The following is a 5,110-nucleotide window of genomic DNA, read 5'->3' on the forward strand; positions in this document are numbered from 1 at the left end:
AACATGAAGGGAACCTTCCTGACCCAGTCACAGTTTTTCTGTCCCCTCTTCCTCCTATTGGATTTGAAGAGAAAACGGGAGAGACAAATGGGACAGGTGAGCTGAGGTCCAGAGGCAGAAACTCAGGGGTCTCTCTGGCAACTCAGAAACTTAGTTCATCAAGAGTAGGCTGACCTTTGCAGCTGGCCACAGCCAACAGACTCCCCATTATCCTTTCACAGAAGATCTTTCCTCTTCTTGAATACCCTTGAGGGACTCCTGCTGCCATCTGGACAAGGCTGCGTGGCTCAGCCTGGCTTATCAGCCCTCAGTGGCCCAACCCGTGCCCACACTCACCATACTCCTCTCACTGTGCTGGTCATTCTGCTGGCCCTTCCTCTGAGCTCCAGGCTCTTTGCATGCTACTTGAGGGCACCTATCCTTCTCCCTGCACCCCAGCCTTCTTCTCTTCCTCAGGGTCACCTTGGTAGGCACGTCCCTGGCTGGGCACTGACTTGGCCACAACTCCTTCTTACACTTGTTGCTGGTAACCTTGACTGCATGTCTACCCATACTACCTCCTTGATTTATTATTGCATGAAGGAAGGAAGGAGTGTGTGTGATATGGGAAGTTTGACCCCAGGCTCTAAGTTAGTGACTAAGAGTTGGAGACTGATTCTCCAGGCCCTGCCTGCCCTAACCCCTTAATTACTCAGCCTTCACCCAGCCCTCAGCCAGAACCCTGGCTCCTGCTTTCCATGCAGACACTCCTTTGATGCTACATGCTCTCCTCTGGCGAGCACACCAAGCTAACCTGGTCTGGATTCTCCCCCAAGAGTATCTTCACCTTGTTACTAGGATTGAACCTAGGTTCCCAGCCCTCAGCCTCTTCTCAGGCACCATGTGGCAGAAGAAACAGTACAACTGAGGCAAGCACAGCACACACCAGGAGCCCCTGGTGATGCATTCCCAGTTGACACACAGGGCTGGAAAAGGTGGGAAGAGCTTACCCTAACACTAACCCAACCCACCAGGAGTTGCTACTGTGCTCGGCTCATTTTCAGGATAATCTGGTTGATCTTATGTGCCCTGCTCAGTGACCTCCCTCTAATGCACTCGTATTAGGGGCAGGGAGAGAGAGAGTATCTCAGCACCACTGCTGTGCCACCTCCCACTGCACTGAAAATGGGGAAGGCTAATAACCACCCGCATCACACACGCTTTTGCAAAATGATTGAGCACATGAAATACCAGTTCAGCTCACGCACCTCTCCCCCAACATTCATAGCAAATGCCAGACATCTCCATCCCTGCTCTGACTCAGGAAATACTAGGGCAGAGTCTAAGCCAAAACAAGGTCGAGGCAAAGCCAAGACAAAAGGGCCATTGTTGTTTGGTGGTCAGTGGTGGAGCCCAGCCTGGCACCAGCACCCCAGCCACCAGGGACAGTCCCCAGGGGTGTGCTCAGTCCTGCCTCATGAGTGAGAGGGTCACACTGGGTTCCTCACCTCATGTCTCACAGTAAATTGTTCACTGTGAGGCCTGCGGCTCACAAACAAAGAATTCAAGGGTGATAGCAGTGAAAATGGTGGGATAAGAAGCTCCAGGAATCCCTCCCTCCCACTGAACAACAATCGAACTGAAAGGAACTGTCTTAAGCAATTATTTCCACCTCTTGGAGCCTAGTAGACCACTTGCAGCCTCCAGAGAACAGCTTGATGAAAAGGCTGGTAAATTTCAGTTCATTTCAGTCAGTTTCCACTGTTAGCAGATCAGCTACCATCCCCTATTTCTCGACCCAGGGTCAAGTAGCTATGGGGACAGTGGCAAGTGATCTTTCTCATAGCAGCTCTATTCATAATAGCCAAAAGGTAGAAGCAATTCGAGTGTCAATGAATGAATGAATGAGTGAATGAAGAAACATATTGTGGAATACAGTAGAATATTATTCGGCCATACAAAGGAATGAAGTACTGATGAATGCTACAATGTGGATGAACCTAGAAAACAAGTGAACGAAGCCTGACTCAAAAGGCCACATATTGTAAATTCTTACTTATATCAAGTGTCCAGAATAGAGAAATTTATATGGAGACAGAAAGTAGATTAGTGGTTTCCTGGAGGAATGGAGAGTGACTGCTAATGGCTATGGTTTGTGGGTATGAAAATGTTCTAGAACTAGATAGTGGTAATATTTGCTCAAACTTGTGAATATATTAAAAATCATACAGTTGTAATGGTTTTTAATGGGCGAGTGAAATGGATGAGCTGTATGTATGTATGCGCCCTCAAAATGGTATGTGAATTGTATCTCGGTAAAGCTGTTGTGATACAAAAAGCAAAAGGCTCACAGTTACAGCATTTGCTTCAAGTAATCCCATGGCCTGGGCATGGGGGCAAAGGCAAGCAGGGCTGCCATATTTGGGGCTGCAGAGAGAGGACACAGGAGCAGGGCACAGAGTGTTCACCGAACCATCCACTTACCTCCAGACTGAGGCTGGACGGGGGCGAGCACCACGGTGCCCCCTAGGTCCCCAGAGAGGATGACCTACCTGTGAATGTGCCTGTGGAGACGAGGCTGCCCTGAAAGATGCTAGCAAATCTGAAAATCAATAAAACAACTGAGTTTCACAGATACTCCATAAACACCGGGAAGCCAATTCTGCTGGGAACAGCTGCTGGCACATTTTGAAGAAGGGACAGCCCCCAGGGCCAGAAATCCTAGTGGGAGTTTGTGTGAGGGTCCTCAAGAGGTCAGCCAGATGGGGGTGAGCCAGGGTTGGGGATGGCAGGTTGGGCTCCTGTCCTCTAGCTCAGGAGTCTGAGGTAGATCTGAGGGGGGGCCTTGATGGACTTGGTCATGTGGCTGTCACCCAATAGTCACCCCCCCGAGTTTGGGCCGGTCACCAGAGTCAGGGGCTCCTGGGAGGAAGCAAGCAGGGGACAGACCTTAGTGGGAGACCAGCCGGTCACCTCAGGACAATCACCGACCCATTTTTGCCACAGCCATGTGACTGTCATGCATGTGGCTCTTCCCATACAGTCCTCCCTCTGAACTCCTCCAGTGTCTCATCTTGTATGGGTACTCAGTGAAATATGTGTTTTAACTCCAGCCACGAGTATGATATTGGGACTTTGTCAAAGTTAGTATTTTGCTGTGTGCCTCTTACCCATATTTCCTGAAATATTTGTCTGCCATAATTTTGGCTCCCAGGGTCAGAATTCATTCTGATTTATTATGTGTTGCCACTTGCTCTGCCCATTTTTAACTGATATATTTGCTCTGTCTGCACACAGATTCTGCCCAAGCTCTATTTCGCTATGTGATTTTATTCATTTTTTTTTTCAGAGCTGGTAAAATATGATTGCATTTCCTGACATTAAGATCATCTATAGATCTCAGAACACTATTATGTTTATGCGAATGTAGTCATGCTTTGCCACACCAGCCACTTCGGATGGTCACTTTTGGTGATTATGTGAGGAAAGGCATTTAGATTCCCCTGAGTCTTTCTTTATAAAATCAGGGTATGCTCTATATGTTGACAAGTGTGGCAATCATAACCTTCCCAGACAGGAGCTACGATTACTCCCCATTTTATACAGGGGAAACTGAAGCTCTGAGAGGAGGAGCAACCTGCCCAAAGGCCCGCAGCAGAATTTGAAATAGAGTTGCTGTTCTCAGGTTGATTTTTCCACCTTTTCTAATTGTCAGGTGTTTGCTGGCACCAGGTTAGCCGTGGCTGGAGGTGTCCTTTGGGCCTGCAGGCCAGGGAGCCCAGCTAGGGTACAGGCCTTGAAAGGGGACCAAGCCAGAGGACCTGAGGCCCTTGGTGACAGAAGAGAAGGAATAATGACAGAGTTGAGGTGGGATAAACGTGCATCCTTGTGGTCAATGTAGTGGAATCCTCTTGTAAAGAAGGTGGCTGGCTCAGGGCTCCGCAGGACTTCAGCAAGACTGAGCAGGTGTGTGCTTCATGAAGACCAGAATCACATGATAACAGCAGCAGTGGCAATCCTAATTCCCCTTATTTCCTGGGCACAGCCCTGCACCCAGAGCACATGGACTGCAGAGCGAGGTCACAGGTGGCAGCTTTGGACCAGAGAGAGTTTGAGACTTCAGGGAGGTGAGAATAATAATAATACCCTCTCCTCCAGGAGTTGTTGCCAAGATATAACCCAAAGGTGTTTAGCACAAGCCCTGTACCCACTAAACACCTGGCAAACCACAGCCATGCTCTCACTACCTGCACAGGGCACCTGAAAGGTGTAGTGAAGCCTTAGGAGACCAGATCCCCTGCTTGAAGATGAGCAGTTATAGGCAGCGAAGCCCCCACATGGAAGGAGGTACCCTGCTGGCATCAGTCCCAGGGACGTGGATCTTGTGGAGGGCCGAAAGGACCTGGGCCAAGTTTCAGAGGCAAGGCCATCCTGGGAAGCTGTGGCTTTGGTCCCCCTGCAGTCTCCCTGTGATGCCCCAAACACACAGCCTATGAGTCTGGGGGCTGACACCCTCAGATCTGGGCATGATGTCAGAGATGTGCCACCTGGGACCTGTGGGGTTGACCAGGAGTCAAAACACTTGTTGACACTGGGCCAGCCATACCCTCTCTGCTCCAGCATAGTGATGGTGACACCCCAGCTTGGGTGGAGACTTCCCCAGGGAGTGGGGCCCAGCCACCCCACATGGCTCCTCCAGGGAAGCCGTCTGGCTTCTCTTCAAGGCCACAGGGCAGGACAAAGAACAATGCCTATGACACACTGCTCTTGTGGTCTCTGTACCTGCCCCAGGCCCAGTAGGGTCTCCCAGAAGGAGTGTGGTAGGGCAGATACAGTCACTTCTTATCTTACATACTTCTGCCTACTTTGAGCTTTTTAAGTGCTTAAATAATAGCCATAGGAAAAAAAAAGACAAAGCAGTGGCTTCTGGCTGAAGTCTTAGACACTCATGAGGGGCTGGCCCAAGTCACAATTATGTGACCAGGCCTTTCGTGGCTTGCACACAGGTAGAAGTGGCCTGACCCTGCCACGTGCCTTCCACAAGTGAGACCTGCCCAGGTCCTTCGCCTGCCTGCCCTTCCCCCAGCATGCGCATCAGAAGTTTCACTGGGGTCACCTAGATGGGTTTCCT

The sequence above is a fragment of the Pteropus medius genome, unplaced genomic scaffold, assembly GCF_902729225.1.
Source record: "Pteropus medius unplaced genomic scaffold, Ma_sr-lr_union100, whole genome shotgun sequence".
Classification (NCBI taxonomy): domain Eukaryota; kingdom Metazoa; phylum Chordata; class Mammalia; order Chiroptera; family Pteropodidae; genus Pteropus; species Pteropus medius.